Genomic DNA, 17872 nt, shown 5'->3' on the forward strand with positions numbered 1-17872 from the left:
ATTTAATTAGAAAAAAAATTAGTACCAAAACACGCCGACAGGGAAAATCCTGGTGCGGCGATCGAAAACTTTATAATTTATTTTCCTTATACGGGTACTTTGTGACATGACATCGAAGATAAAAGGAAGGGTTGCGGGAATTTATGTCATTCTGCAAGAATTCACCCGTTGATTACGTTGTCACTGCGTGAACGCGCATTATTAGTCAAGCTGTTTTATCAGCGGGATGAAAATGCCAATACTGCTCTTCGTGAATACCGTCGGTTAAAACAGTTACGTAAAGGACCGATGACCATAATAACTTATGAAGAATAATTGAAAGATTTGAAACAACAGGAATTCTTGGTGTGCAAGCAGGCCGAGAACGTAAAGGTATCAAGCAGAAACAAGTAGAAGAAGTTGCAACAGCCGTTATGGATCAGGCGAGAGCTATTAAGCAGCATACCAGCAGTGCACGTTCAATATCACGACAAACAGATATCTCTCATCTTATGCAGAAGATATTGCATAAGGTGCTGAAATTTTATCCGTATAAGATAACACCCATTAACTGATAACACTGATCTGAATCTTGGCAATTTCAGGTTGTGGGACTACTTGAAAGGCGTTCTGTATCAAGGACTTCCTGACGTTCCTACTTTAAAAGATCAAACAATGTTACATGTCTGACGAATAAATGCCGATATGCTCCGAGTCACCGTCGAAAACCTCGGGTACCGTATGCAATTATTGGAACTTCAAATTGGTAGTCACCTTGAGCTAAATTTGAAAGTTGCTATAATAAACGTTTTTATAGGTGTTTGGTATGTTGCTATTTACTGTTTCCATTGGCAGTTATGTATTCTTTTTCCACATAATATGTGCTTGCAGCTCCAGGATTTCTTCTATCTGTGTTTTTGGTACTAATTTTTTTCTTGATAAATCAAAACTGCATACTTTAAATGTTATGGTGGCCAAATTTTGCTATATTTTGGCCAGTACATAACACGTTACAGGGCTCCAAACACCTCCTGTTATTTTTTAATCACCCTGTATATTCAAGATATTCTTAAAATTTATTAAATTAGAAGAGAATTGTGTATGAATAAAATAGGCATCATTCAAAAGCTTATGTTTGGCATTTAAACTAGTGTATGATGCTTTTTTTTCAAAAGTATGTGTTTAGTTATTTAAAAAAAACCCATAAACCCTTATTTAATTTTTAACGAAAATCTTGAAAACCTGTTATCTAATATTAATTTAGGTGTTCCTAAATCCGACAGTTTGGTCTGTACAGTGTTATTGTTTTAAATGACATTGTCATCATGCATATCATCTCCTCCATAGTATCTTAGCCTATCTTATGGTGGAATTTCAATTAGAAGGACTAAAATGAGTTGCTAAGTTGAATGAGGGCTGCAAGAAGTCCGATTTAAAAACTTTATTTTTCTATTTGAAAAATAAATAAATTTGAAAAAAAAAATACAAATTAAATGAAAGATATAATATTTGGGTAATATTAACATTTTATCGACTGTAATTTTTTTTTAAGTATTTCATTCCGTTCCTTTAGTTATTAATGTGTTGACGCACAGCAAACGCCTGCTTTAATATTATTGTGTATAAATGAGAACATAAAGCAATATGGAATTTAATATAGATAAACACAATTAAACAGGAAATAAAAAAATAACTTAAAATATTAATATTTTAAAATGAAACTTAAAATGGAATCTTAATTGTCCAATTTCTTCAAAAGAGAGTCTTCATAATATATACTGCTTAGGGCCATAAGATCTGCCTTTTGCTTTACATATTACGTCAGTCTATAAAATAACACCATGCTAATACAGTACTATGATAATTCTGTAAGGAGAGTTTTTTTTCAGTTTAAAAAAAACATTTTTATATAATTCAGTAAATTTAAAATAATATATATCTGAAGATGAAAGTCAATTATAAAGTTTATTTTTCTTCAAAAAAATATTTTTAAACACAAAATTTTAGCAAATATGAAAGTTGTGTTGCTTTAATAGCTTATCCCTACCTATTCCTTTTATTGTGAGCATGAGTCATCCTAATAGAGTCATGTTCTGTAATATTGTAGCTCCCACAAGAAGACAATTATCCTCGTCACTTATTTTTTAAATGCTTATTTTCTCGGTGTCTAATCTCACTTATTCATTTCTCAAATTAAATGTACAGATAAGAAATTTACTTTTCCACCTCAACTTTCAACAATAAAAATAAATAAAACGCTTAAATATTTGATGAAACAATAAAATCGGCTTGATTTTCATCGTAACAAGAAAAACTATTGCTGAAGATTGCATTGAAAATGTTTAATAAAAATGTTGCAATTTAAGAAAAAAATTGCATGATATTGCACTATATTAATACCATTATAAAGAAAATGTCTTTTCTATTTTGTAATTTTATTAAAATCATATTTGTACTATAATATTTTTGAAAGTTATATCAGGCAAGATAACTCTTAATTTTAACTAACAAACTAAAACTAACTGTAGTTAAAAAAAAATTTTAAATCTCCCTAAGATGTACATTTTCACCAAGTATCTTTGTTCCAATTTGATAGTTTTAAATCAATTCTTCTGGTCTTGGAAAGCTAACACGGATAGAGGAATACACATGTGTGTCTGTATTTACGCACATACAGACACACATCCTTCTCTATTATTAGTAGAGATTTTGTTGAATAATTTGTTCACATGTTGACATTTATTAATTTATTATGTTCTTCATTCTATTGAGTTAGCACAAACTGTGTGTTACGACTTTTTTTTTTAATCACGCAAACAAAGATACTTTTTCATTTAAATCCAGGGAATTGTATTTCTAATTTTTTGTCAGTGAGAAGTATTTGTCGGAAATGAAGCGGGGATAGGAAATCATTCTTTTGACAGGGTAACGTCATCGTAGCGCTCGTCCAATGACGCCTTTCCCAAACGTCACTCGATCGAGGAAAAAAAAAAAAAAAAAAAAGCAAAGATCGGCGGCAACAGGCGGTTGGCGAAAAACTTGGGAAAAACATTCTACTATTTCTGTGTTGAAAGAAGAAGTTACGTTCAATTTAGAAGCACGCGATAAATTGTCCGGGAAAAAAAAGTTTCTGTTTTGAAAGAATTTTAACACCATATTTCCAAGGTAAAGGCTTCCTTGGCAAACAGAAGTTACTAGGTGAGTTATTTTCGATTCAACTGAATTTCTGCCGACGCAATTATTATGCGTGTTTCGAAAACGCACGTGAATTTTATCTAATGTTTATATTTACTCGGCCGAGTTTGGGTCTTGCTTTTAACATAACTGTGTTTCCAGAAGTCGTGCGATTCGTCAAGCAATTAAGTAAGGAGTTTTTGCTGTTTTATACTTGGTCTATAAAATATTTATATATAGATAATTAGTGTTGTATATATATATATATATATATATATATATATATATATATATATATATATATATATATATAATTGTACTTTATAAATGCATATGACGTGTGTGTTCAAGTAAAGTCACTTTATTCTAATGGTCTATTTCGCCATATTTAATCAAAAATTTATATAACAGTGATGTAGCAGATTGAAAATTATGAACAATTGGTTTATTTTATTAACGTTGAGTTAATTTACCCCCCCCCCGTGTGTACAAATTTCTTCAGTCTTTCAACAACAAAAAGAAAGTGTAGACTGTTCCTTATTTTATATAAATGTTCCTTATATTTCATTCATCACGAGTGAAATTCGTATATAATTAAAATTACCAAGAATCCAAATCAACAGTAGTAAAGCATTGTTTTATATCACATTTTTTCATGAAATAAACGCTGCTCACAATTGTGATTCAACAGTTGAGACCAGACAGATTTTAAGACGTGAAACATAATTTCACTAAACTAAAAACTATTTTGAATTGGTTTTATATTAGTTTTGTAATATGAATATTTTAACAAAAAAGAAACATGATTTTTGTTTCAGAACGTTGCTATAAGGAAATGTCAGTCTTTTATTTTTCATGCTATTGATATATTTTATTGAAACTATTTAGTTCTTAAGAATTTCGACATTTCAGAATTACTTCGATTTTGAAATAATTATTTAAGGAATTGCATTGTTTGTGTAACTGTCTTACTGTATGCATGGGTATATTAACTCAAAAACGAATCTATCTGTTTGGATGAAGTTTTGTAAGTATTACAAACCAAAACTGTTGATTTTTATCAATTACTGTCTCCCCAATGGATGAGAATCTTTTCATGCAGGATGTCAATTAGTCAGGTGAATGCTTCTTTTTTGTGTACGTTAGTATTATTATTACGAGTTTTTTTAGATACAAAGGTACGAGAAAGATAGAAACGCAATTAAACTGGTATCATTAAATAATTAAAAAAAAACATTTAAAATTGTTTAAATTTTTTTCTGATTAAGGTTTATATATTTTTTGCCAAAAAATATAAAAATAATTTTATAAAAAAGAATAAAGGGTAAATCAAAAGAATTTTAAAGGGGTTTCATGGATGTCACTTTGCCTTCTCTTGTTTAACATAAGGCAACATAGATTATGACTATAGTTTGCAAACGATGTGCTTGAAATCCTGCAAGGATGTGAAAGGGAGATAAATCTAGATTTTTTTTTTCGATATGGTCATTTCCACGTATTAGTATGCCTCTTAGTATTAAAATGTAGTACGCTATAAGTTTTTATAACGGAGAGACAACATGCAATATAGAATGTATGAATTCGTTATATGATGTACTATTGGTTTGCAATGTAGTGTTATTATTTGTAACAATGAAATCGAGACACCATTATTGTATAGCAGTTTGAAGAGAGATTTTAATTCTGATAATATGTTGTTACAATTGAAATATGCAAAATGACAAAAATGTCTAATAAGTGGATAATTTTTTAAAAATTTAAATAATTATTAATTAAAGGGAATTTTCATTGGCCCTGGCAAATTGTTTGTTATTAACTTACTTTTAAATGATTTAAATAAATGTATTTATGTATATACACAGAAAAAAGTAGATTTTAAGTAAAAAAGAAAAGTGAAATTTGATTGTCATATTTGGCATGTTATGATATACTATCTGTACAGACTGGTTATATTTAAAATAATCCTATTCTGATCTATGCAAGACTTTCTCTGGCTGTCATCCTTCGTTCAAATTCTTTTTATAGGTACTCGTTTGATTGACCTGTGTAAGTGGAATCTGTTATAAAAAATAAATTTCCAAATTTCGACTACTAGGGGGAAATAAGGCATGTAAAAAAACAATATATATATATATATATATATTTAAAATATAAAATTATACTTAATTATATTATACATTTATTCAAAGTGCATTCCATTTATGTCAACCACTGTATTATGTTGAACGCTGGCGTGAAGGAATTCTTCAGGAATTACATGAACATGGTATGTTATGCTTTCTTTTAGTTGATGTAGAGTAAATATACTTCCTCTAAATACAGGATCTGTCAGATAATCACAAAAGCAGAAGTTATAAGGATTCAAGTCCTGAGAACAAAAATAGCAAGGATCTGGGACATTGCGCGATATTACACGATTGTCGTCTAAGTGAGCATGAAACAATTCGTTCAGTTGTCAGCAAATATGGGCTGTTGCACGATCCTGCATGAAGATAGTACTTACATACTCTTAACATTACTTTTTTTGTAAAGCATGAATGATTTACTGTTTAAAAGATATTAACAATAATGGGCACTCTGACTGATCACCTTTTAGGGCTTTGAAGATTCGTGTATATAAAGGATAAAAAATTGAAGCCAGCAACAACAACAAAAAATCATATAACACAATTTATTTCCCATTATGAATAGTTTATTCAAGTACAACATTAAAATGTGCAGTATGGGACAATTTTGGGTATCGTTATTCTTTATAAAATGAAATATGTTTCTTCTGACCAAAAAAGTTTTTAAAGCCATGTACCTTCAATCACCATTCTTACCAAAATTCAATAAGCAAAATCAATGCACAATCATAATATTATAAAATATTCTGCAATTTTATTACGATATCTTTATGATATTGCATACCCGTTAGTATATCGAACAACATCTTGAGATGCCATAAAATATCTTGTACTTATAGCTTGATATTGTGTCTTTTGTATAAGGTGGGACTTGTATGGTACAATTTTAAAAATACATTTCAAAGCTTTCGTATTTTGGAGAAAGGGATATACAATTCCTGCGACGCAGTTTTAATGTACAAAAAACTCTGTCATTAACAATGGTTTCTTTCGCGATTTCGTTTGAAATCTGTTTCCACTGTTTTTTAAGCAGCTCATATAACATCCTCGCTTCTTCAAATTTAAATATCATCTTTTTGAAATCATCTTCCAAATATGTCTTTTATGCAAATCTTCCAGATATCGAAACTCTCGCAACATAGATTGCTGCTATTCTGATCGTTAAAGCTTGATCTTTCATCTCTACATGCATGATGAGGAGCGATTTTCTATTATTGATTACTGGCATTTTAAAAATTTGATAATTTTTTAAATATTTTTTTAAAATTTCCTCAAAAAGTGCCATCTTGGTTGGAATTCGAATAATAATCTCTTTGAATTTGAAGAGTTTCTTTTACTTGGTATCCATATAAGGTATATATAAAATTACAGTTTCCACAAGAGCAAAAAAAAAAAAAAAAAAAAAAAAATTCTGCATTGGTTGAGTAGGATCATTTTAATTGTAAGCACTCTGTTATAATAATTAAGTAGAAAAAAATCTGGAAAAATAGATTATGTTTAATGAAAAGAAATATGATAGTGTCTACAACGTAGTAATATAACAAAAATACAATAATAAACGCTAATCTGATGCTCGCCTTAAGGATCAAAAAAGTAATAACACACATTATACTATAATAATACGTGCCATTACTGTAGTTGTTTTGATCCTTTTTTGACTAGCCTAATATGACAATTTCATGAGTCAAGGATGCGGAATAAATTGAGAGAACGATGGCTTCTGTTGGTCAATCGGCCTTGAAAAGCCTAGAAAACATCTGAAAATGAAGTTTGTTTAATCCCCAACATGGGGTATAGGCATTCTGTAATACTCACAGAGAAAATGTTCTACAATCCCGTTTCGCTTGGCGGAAAATGTCTAATAAAATTTTCAACTACAGCGAGCAATTAGTTGTTAAAGCATATGTCTACTACTGAACTTTTTTTATTAGGAGAATGGCTAAATGGATGAATCCATAATCTTATATTCCTCTTATTTATATTATTTAACAAGACTAAACTCCTTAATCTATTGATGGGTACATACTACATCGAATTATACTTCATTCTTACTTTTTCCGTTCTATACTTTTGTTTATTATATGACTATACTTATAACACTCTGCTGTACTTTATACAGTAGACTCCCGATTATCCGCGCCTGCCACACTAAGTTTTTTTTTTTTTTTTTGCTTCCAAGCAAAGAGAAAATGCTTCCAAAGCAAGAAGCAAACACAAATGACTTGATTTCTTCAAAAAGGTGTAGTTTTACAGTTATGCTTTTGTAATGACATAATACATTACAGTATTAAAACAGTACATATGTATTAATTTTTCTGTGTATCCTTGACGCCTCTCTTAAGTACAAAGCACTTTTCTGTTTTCATTAGCAAAATGCATTTTAGGTTAGTTTTGAGTGATATACTAAAATATTAAGCGTTAGTTAAACATTTCCTGCTGTTTATTTTACATTTTATTGTACATAAAACGATTTTCAAAGTTGGAATAACTGTTTTCTCTTTTGCTATACCCGTTTTTAGCTTTTTTCGGATTATCCGCGATTTTTGTTATCCGCGGCGGCCGCGCCACCCAATTCCGCGGATAATCGGGAGTGTACTGTATCTTCTTTTTTATGCTTATGCATAAAAAATAAAGAATGACAATAATTAGAAGAAATAAGGACGATAATTAGAAGAAATTTATGCAAACGAATTTTCAATTTAAAGAATATTTAATTTGAATAAAATGGTTGAAGATATATTAACCAAATTTATGTGATAAAATTTATTTTAATGTTAGTGCAGAAGCAGGACAACAGTTTTACGAGTATTATTAAATTAATTTACGTACAATTTATTGATGTTTTATTACTGTTATCTTTATCTTATTTTTATGAGAAACTTTCTGAATTGTTGATAAAATTTGGGTCGCAAATAATATTTCCCATCAAACACGATCAATCATTCCTGATAAATACGACGCAAATGAAATCAGTTTTCTTATATATTAGATATGCTTGGCTGAACAACAAAAGTCCAGACATGTTCCTATTTCAATGACGCCAAAATGTTGTCCGCTTTGGATAAGTTTCGTAATTTGGCAGCGTGCCTGTTGTGATATGTGAACCGATGCATCGGGGGCTTGGCGCACAATAGTTCGGTTGAAACCGAGCCAAGAATTAATGGATCGATCGGTAAAAGGGGGTGGGAAAACAGAATTTGTGATGGGTCGTTGACCAGTTTCCCTGTTGGGTGAAAATCTTTTAGAATTTCTTTCCAAATAGTTGGTCTTCTAAAATGTTTGACCAGTCATGCTTCGTCACTTTTGACATTTAATATGCTTCATAGAACCTGCTGTATAATTATATCGGTTTGGAGTTAATTTGAGAGTTCAGTTATTTCCAACACGGAATTTTTTTTCTCAAATTAGCTCGTTTGCACAAGCCGTGTATGAACTTTTATTCAAATGTCATTATCCTTCGTAATTGCAATTACTTTTATATTTTAACATATTCATTGAGATTGTTATTTTATTCCGCAAAATTTAGAAAAATTATATTTTAAACAAGGAAACAAATTTTCTCGAATTTTTATGAAACAGTGAAAACATTATTTTTTAAAAAATTTTCTCAACAACAAACAGTTTTAGAACGACCAGCTGGTAGCATTGACAACATACGATTTGCTTTTTGCGGAGACCCTACTTATTATGTTGTATGATCAGAGGAAGAGACTTTTAAAGTTCTAGAATACATACAAATATCATCAGATCTCCAAAGGTAAAACAATCACAAAAGTAATTCATAAATACGCCATAAAAGGAATTTGCTTTTATTAGTCACTGGAATGGAAATGAAAATTTCTTCATATTTATTTCTCTTAATCATTGATTGTATTTCTCTTATTTGATTGTAGAGTGAGTGTAGCAGTCTTATTGGTATATTTTTAGAAAACATTATGGCATAAAATGAACTGGTACTGAATGATCCAGCTAATCAGTATTTAATTTTGATAACTTTGATATTTTCTTTTGAATCGCAGGTTTCGTTTTACAAAATTGTTTTTGCTATTAAGAAATGAACAAATTGTAGATTAGACTTACCCTTGAAAACTGTAAGCAACGATTGCATTAAAATTCTGTGACTTGAATAATATTTTATTTTTATTTGAGTTCTTAATTTTTTAGCTGTTATGAAAAAAATTGATATTAGAATTTTTTTAACATAGAATACGTTTTACGATTTCATTTTTAGCTTGAAATCAATACGAATTTTAGTTCGGAATTACTTTTCATGTTTATGTTTTTGAAACTCTCTTTTTTCAGAAACAATTTCCTGGAAAATAACTGAGCGTTTGGTTTGATTTGTTATATTTTATCTGTTTTTTTCTTTTTCTTATATGGTTATTGGTAATATTTTGAACACTGTTTGTTTAGTACGAATTATTTATTGATTTAAAATCGTATTGAGGCAATTGGCTCACTTAATCCATATAATCCATATGGATTAAACGAGGACCATATAATCCAACCAATATAATCCATGTCTTTGTACATAGATTTAGTACTTAGTTTGCGTATTTTAATATTTTAATTAAAGGCTATTCACTATTTATATACAAAGGTATTCACTAATTTTATTCATAACCCTTAAAAATGCAGTTCTTGGTTCGACTCCCGCCGAAGAATATTACTAGAGCTGTGAATTTCTACCAAATTTCTATGAATTCTATGATTTTCTGTTAAATGAAAAGGTCTTTTAGTGTTCAGATTTTCTAAATGCTATCTGATATGATGCAGGAATTGAATGCAAAATTCAGGGAACTCTTTTTAAAGAAAAAAAGAGCGAGTTCTTGGTCAAATCTCTATTATTAATAAAGAAAGTGTGCGTATGTGTGTATGCTAACGTTCTAAAGTATACCGTTTGACCTAGAACTTCCTAAGTTCACCCAAAATACTTTGGACGGAAAGAATGCACATCTTCAAGTAATTTTTTTGAAATTTTATTTAATTAAAATTTAAGTGAAGTTTTGCCGTTTCCTCACTGTATCTCCAGAAAATATTATTGTACGAAACTGATTTTTATGTCATTTTAAAAATTTGGTAAAATTGCCTTTCTAATGACACCAATTTAGTTAACTTTTAGTCGTGCAATTTTTTAAAAAAGTATTTAATATATAATTTCCGCCAATACATTTCATTGTTTCAATGAAATTCAAATCATATTTTTATTTCACAAACAAGTAATCATGTGAATTTTTTTCTTCCTTGAAAGATTACCCTAATTATCTACACATTTTACGTGAAGAATCAGAAAATAAAATTATTACAAAAGATTATATACAGTTGGAAATAAATCACTTAGATACTTAAGTTTTTAATTTGCGGAGATGTCACAGGAATCGACCCCATTTGCAAATGATGTTGCATACAACAGATAGAGCAGCCATAAATCTATTAAATTAACGCATCTTTCGTAACTATTGCAATTTTATTCTTACAATACTTTGCTAAGGGATTTATGAATATCAAGTTAATTAGACGATTTAACTGAAATTAAATATAGTCTACATTTCTGGAGAACCAGATGGTTGCCAAACGTGGCTAATAAATAAATAAACAAATAAAAAGAAGCAATGAAATAGAAAAAAATTCAGTGAAAGAAAGCCAGATAAATGAAACATTTTTCTATTACATTTTCTTATTTTTCTTTCAAGCTAGTTCATCCACTTTAGTTATCTCACGGAGATTATATCCATGTGCAATAAAAGTTACTATAGAGAATTCTTCAGACTCTAATGTTTTTTTAAACTAACTTTTCGATGATATTATTTCATTCGAACTATTTACTAATTAGAATAAACCATTACTACTAAAATATAGAACTATTTTTCTAAGAGAGACAAGGTATTTTAAATTTGGGATTGTTCTAGCTAAGCGAAAATGCCTGACCACGGTACAGATTAAGCAACCTATTTAATTAAATCCCTTTTGCCTCAGTTAAATAATTAGAATCATCACTATGTTTTCAGTCCACGTAAGTTTTAGTACAGATGATGTAAATTACTGTCAATTGAATGTAACAATAATAATTTTTCAAAAGAGATAAATAGTTCTATATCCTAGAAAAATAGTTCCATATCTTAATAGTAATGGTTTATTCTAATTAGTCGATAGTTCGAATGAGATAATATTATTGAAATTTTTTTTAAATTTTAGTTTCTGAAGAAATTTCCATTGTACCTTTTCATACTGGATTAAGCAGAGTGCAACCAATATTTCTGTTATTCCTCAGCATTATTTTAATACAGTCGAAAATGAGAACCAGCTCAATTCGGTAGCTCAGAATCTGTTTTTGGTTCTCTATTTAGCCCAAAAGAAATGATAAGGATTTTTTAAAAAGTGCGGAGACATCCGGGGAAGCAAATCTGATAAGAATACAGACGTCATATTCCTTCTCTTGAAGATAAATCTGAAGTGTATCTTGTTATTTTTCATGCTGTACTTAAACTTTTAAATTACAATTCTTGTCTACCGAAATTCCTTCTTACGAACATACAGCTGGTGCTGAAAACGAAGTAAGCTTTATTTATTCGAAGATTTTTTTAAAAAATAAGGTTATCAACTATTTTAATCATATCACCATGTGTTAATATCATACTATTTTGTGACAATGTTGATAGCATCTATAAAAGTGGGTGGGAAATAAGTAAAAAATTTTAACTTGGAGACTTAATAGTCATTTTTTATGAATGGAATTTTAAAATAGAATATTAAGAGTAAATGTAAGATAGTAACAAGAAAAACAAATTCCTTTTTAAAATTAAAATTTATTTAAATTATCAAACAGATTACCAGATGTATAGGAAATCGAAATAATTTATAAAGAATAATTTATATTTTATCGACAAAAATGCAGCTTTTAGCTAAAAGATTATGTAATATTTTGCTAACATAAAAGGAATGTTGAATTGAATTACAATTATACCAAAGTTACTTTTACATTTTTCAATGGAAAAAAAACCATTATGTTTTAGAGTTATAATGTAAAAAAATGAAAAATGATTTACGTACACGACAAAAAGGTAGAAATATTTTTATGATACGAAACAGAAAGTATAGTTGGTAGAAAAAGGTACACGAAATAGAGCAGCATTATTACTTTTGTTTATTATTTTTAGCATTTCAGGTTGATACATTAAAATTAGGTTACCATTTTCAATTTTCAAATATTCTAGTAATCGAAGACAAATTTTCCTTTAACGGAAGTATATATAGATTCTTTTTATTTTATTCTTATTATTATATACGTTTCTTAATATCTTTGAAGAAAATTTCCGCTTAACAATTTTTTCTTGCATTTGAAATGTATCTTTTAAGTGAAAACAATTAGGGTTTTAATTCTTTTGCTGCCTAAATGCTCATGCCTTTACTGGATGATTTTGGAATGGGTATTTGGATACAAGGTATATATAAATAACAGAGGAAAAATGAAAATACAACGACGATTTATAGAAATATAGCTTTAAATGTTGTGATTAGAGAAAAGATTGATTTCGAATTACAGAACAATTCTATTTGATTTCGAGTATCTTTTGAGAGTGTATTTTATTCAAAGACATCACAAGTTTGAAAAAAGAATAAACATTTTCGATAACTCTTATATTTCCGTTTTAATTATTATCTATCTTCATTTTTTTATTTATTGAGCAAACTCTATAGATAAGCATATTTTTTCTAGCTATTTTAAGGAATTATTTGCCTATTTATAGACTATTCGTATCCCATATTATCCTACAAAAATTACAAAGGGTGTCTTTGAACATCTGATTCAAATTGAAGTTAAATGATTGAGACATTGACATTGAGTTATATTACAATATATTGCATCCAAATAATCATGACCTGTTTAGATTTATATTTTTACATCGTATTTGACCTGCCTTGGAATTCAGGATTTTTGAAAATTTCTATGCGTAGAAAGGTCAAAAGAGCATTTTATTGAATTTATTTCTTATTTTTTACCTCGAAATATATTTCGTCTCATAAATATTCTTTGTAAGGCCGTAAACATGTTTATCCCAGCTAGATAGGAACACAGATAAAGATAAAAATTACTATTGATTTTTCTTGTACTTCATAGTTTTCAATTTTTTAAAAAAAAGTTTTCTCCTTGTAAGCTTTAGTCAGAACTTCAAAGAAATGTGAAAATATTTATTTTTGTATCATATTATTTTGAAATTAACCGGCTTAATGGAAAAAATAAATACAGTATTCATACATTTTTTTTCTCTGTTTTTGATAGTAGAAAAAAATAAAAATGAAAAATAAATGTTTTACATCAGATTTTAGTATCTGTAAAAAACAATATATGGTAATTTTTGTATCAGTTTTTATGGAAAAAAATCAAGAAAATAAATAATAAATAAAATTATTAGCAAAATATATTTGAAATGAAATATCTTAAATAAACTTTAAATTCAAATTCCCGAATGCGCATGAAAAACTACATAGCACGACTTTCTAAAATTAAAATGTATCCTGTAACATTTACTAACAGAAGAGTGGTGAATCAGCAGTTAAATCCTCTACAAATTAATGTGAGTGAATAGATGTTTCTTTGTATAATGCAAGGGGTTTAATAGCAAAAACATATAAACATCTGAAGTTAACTTTGAATTATCCACTTTATTTAAAATCTTTTCTTTATTATCGGATAATCAGGAAGTAAGGTGTATGCATTTTGAAAAACAAACTAAGTTTATTTATGCATTTACCCTTATCGAAAGCAATATTCTAGAAAGAACAATTGTTTTTTCAGCTTTTAAATGCTATGCTTTCGGAGATGCGGGATTTGTTGTGTTTTGAGTAACATGCCTGATTAGCCAAGCAAGGAACAGTATTTGTAAATTTCAAGGTTGCAAGGAAGGCTTGATTCTGGTACAATAATTATTACTCTTTTCTGATTTGCTCGAAAACGTGGATTTCAAAAATATTGCTTTTAACCATGACCTTCTGTTGCCCAATTAGGCTTAAAGAGCTAATGTTGATTATTAACAACGTCACCATCACCATTTGGATTTCGAGACTCTGAGAATTATAGATTGGGTCTCCCTGTAAATAGAAAAGTGGACATAAGCAGATTTCTTTAATGCTTAATATAAGAAGAGAATGTATATCTAACATATATTCTTATCTTAAAACCATTAAATTAATATAAAAAACAAAACTGGAATAACTATTTTTTTTATTCAATGTATCTCACTTAAATTTATGTCTGCACGGTTATTTTTTAAGGAAGTATAGAAACGTTAAAATGGATATAGATTTAGTTATTTTTTTGAGTGAATTTGTCATAAAAATTTCTTTAATTTGAATACTTTTCAGAAACCTGAAGAAAGCTTGAGAAAAGTATTAGGTTGTTGCAAATGAATGTCAGATTTTGGAATCAAAGAGTTTGCATATTTACAAACACTATGAAGTAGAGCAATTGCTGTCGAATGCTAAAAGCAAATATCTCTGAATGAGAGCAGAGATTCAATGAAGTGCTAAACAATAGTGTTAAGTATGTAAAATACATGGACATAAGCCAAATGCAATTATTTTCGCAATGAATTCAAAACAGATCGCCTCGAAATATAGGCAGTCAGAAATATCAACAAAACGTTAACAGATGATGCAATAAAAGAACGAACCGTGCAATGGTAGCTTAAATAATTCCGATTCGGCAATAATATAAATTAAATATGTAAATTAAACACATGGAGTTTTGACATCGGCATGGAAAACAACGAATTGTGGACACTAGTAGGGTTTCACCCTCACCTAACTGTAAGACATATAACAGGACAAATACTTTGCATTATTCGACAGTTTAATACCACTTGCAAACATGGACAATATAAAGAAGCTGAAACAAAAACCTGAAACCTGCAATGGAACTGCTTTTTTTAACAAAAAAGAAAAGCGGCGTATGATGAAAAGTGGAACTTATACTATAATCATTGCCTATCTGTTCACTATTAGACTTCGATAAAAATAATAAACCCGAAACTAAGCTTTCGTTTAAAAAGGATAATGGTGACTGTTTGATAATTTGCAGCTGATGTGTTTGTTATACATTGCAGTTATGGAAATATTAATTGAGAGAAATTTTCCATATATCTTGATACAGCCTATAAAAAATTACGAGTTGTGCAGCATAAGTAGGTTAACAAAAATGATCTGTCTCCTTATAACGCAAGATCATATGCATTTTTTGAAAAAATTAAGAAAAAAATACATAGTACGAACAGTTTTATTTAATAGGTAATGATAGGTTTTTTAGTTCCTCAACATTTTAAGCTGTCATTCTCTATTCCAAAATTAGATTGTAGAATTCTTTATTTATTTTGTCTAATGTGAAAATATTTTATTGATATTTTGCTTCGTGTTTCAGAGTGTTAAAATAGAGATAAAAATTGTATTGTTGTATGAATAACATGATATCTATGATAGCAGAAGATATTCCTAGTATTTCACGAATTTAGACAGGGACAGACAAGGAATATGAAGCACTACATTGTTTTAAGAAATTTTCTGATGGCAGTTAGGGATTAAAGATGAAGAAGATTATAAGTCAGCTAAGAGTCGTTGTTGAATCAGAGCATCCCGGTGACAGAAGAACTTAGACCAATCACTCAATAGTGGTATAACATCAGCGTTAAATGATTTATTAAAAAAATGAGATTTACATGAACTAAACGAACAATAAAAAAATTTCTTGTTGTGAAATATATTCAGCAATTTTAAGCAATCAAAACTATCCATTATTGCATCGTGCTGTTGTATGTTATGAAAAGTGAATTATGTATACTGACCAGAGATTCTGCACAGTGATTAAATATAGAAGAAAATACAAAACGTTCATTTTGATGCACAAAACAAGTGATACTGAAAAATGTTTAAGATTACAGTTTGTTCGTGAAACACATATCAAAAGGAATTATCCACTGAACTTTCATAAGATTGGTGAAGACATTACAGCTGAAAAGCTGCCAAAGATTGCGATGTTTATATCAAGCACCGGTGAAAAGAAGGAGATAAATTCTTTCCCTTGACAATGCTTGACCGCATGTCTACAAATCCTTGAAGAAGTTAAATGAACTTGTTTATTAAACTCTATTTCACCTAGCCTATACACAGACACTTTTTTCCTCAATGATTTCTTATTGGATAGATGCTCAAATACTAAGAAGGTGTCGAAAATATCTTTGAAAGTTCCATTAATTCTAGACGTCAGAATTCAGTCTTATAGAATGAACAACTTGTTTATTGTTGAAAAGGATTTTCTTGTTATTTGACCGTGACGACACGTGAACTGAGTTCATTAAATCTCGTACCAAAATTAACCCATGCGTCACGAAGAAATACTTTTTACGTACCACTTTTATAAGACTGATTTATCAGATTGTCACTGAAAATCAGATCCGTTCATGTAATTTTAACCTCAAGTGAATTGACTGTGCTTGCAATTTATCTATGACTGTTTCTTGGCTTTGAGCACATATTCCTAAATCGGTGACCTGTTATATATCACGTAGTTACATTATAACACCTACTTTTTGAGCTAGTATTTACCCTATGAGTGAAAATTATCAAAACCTGGCAGATTCTAAAGGTAAGTCATGGCATGTTTTTTTATAAAAATAATTTCGTTTTGGGGTATTTAAAAAGTTTGAATACCTTACGTAAAAAGATCTCCTAATCTTCATTCAATCATGATTGAATAACAATTATAATTTTGATCGGGTCTTCCTGATTATAAAAGTAAAATTTTAATTCTTCATAACTTCTTTCTGAAACTGTACACATTAAGAATATTGTAAGAATGTTACATAATACCTTTGTGAAAATAGAAGATTTAGTTACTTTTGCTTCGTGATACATATGAAGCTATTACGCACCTATTTGGGGTTCCATCAAATTTTTTATTGAAGAGAAAAGAATGTGATGCGAAGACCACAATGTATGAGACCCACTTTGTGTTGACCCTCTACAACAGAATATCATATGAATGAAATTAAAAAGTGCCCATAGCATTAAACATCAATAGGAATAATATCATAGAAACTTTTTCGCATACTCTCCAGTGAAGATCTTATCCCCCTTCCGTATAAAATTATGTACGTTGTTGGAATATTTTGCGTGGCACTGGCGAATATTATTTATAAAATATAGATCTTTAACTTGAATCTAACATTTTTTACTGAACCTGTCACGCGTATGTGTATTTCATACACCTTCACACACCTTAAGGTGTATTTCATACACCTTACATCCTGACTGATTCGAAGCAAAACTATTATTGTAGTCACAGAATTCCATTCTGAATTTCATCGATTTAAATGATTACATTTATGTCTTATTGCGAAAATGCAGACTAACAGACAATCAATCCTTCGACAAATTTAATTCAAAATTTTATAAGAACCTCAGTAGCTCTTTATATTTGTAGTTACGGAGTTCACGCGTTCTTGAAAATTCGGACAGATAGATTATCTCTAGATGGATTTCTTTCAAAATTTGATAGAAATCTGCAAATTTTGTCTAAAGTCGTTATACCAAATTACATCCGT

At 29.2% G+C, this 17872-nt stretch overlaps 1 protein-coding gene across 8 annotated transcripts in view; it reads left to right on the top strand.

Moving 5' to 3' along the window:
* The first annotated feature begins 3030 nt into the window (after positions 1 to 3030).
* LOC129981702 (ras guanyl-releasing protein 3-like) overlaps positions 3031 to 17872 on the top strand; it is a 75920-nt gene continuing 61078 nt past the window's right edge. For 3 of the 8 annotated variants that reach the window (XM_056092648.1, XM_056092665.1, XM_056092714.1), the window contains exon 1: positions 3031 to 3177. The gene's annotated coding sequence lies outside the window, so the exon portion shown is untranslated. Of the gene's footprint in view, positions 3178 to 3214; positions 3343 to 11727; positions 11834 to 17872 lie in introns of those variants that run through there. The other 5 variants (XM_056092689.1, XM_056092657.1, XM_056092697.1 and 2 more) reach the window with 5 other exon arrangements.

This window comes from Argiope bruennichi, chromosome 1 (genome assembly GCF_947563725.1).
Source record: "Argiope bruennichi chromosome 1, qqArgBrue1.1, whole genome shotgun sequence".
Classification (NCBI taxonomy): Eukaryota; Metazoa; Arthropoda; class Arachnida; order Araneae; family Araneidae; genus Argiope; species Argiope bruennichi.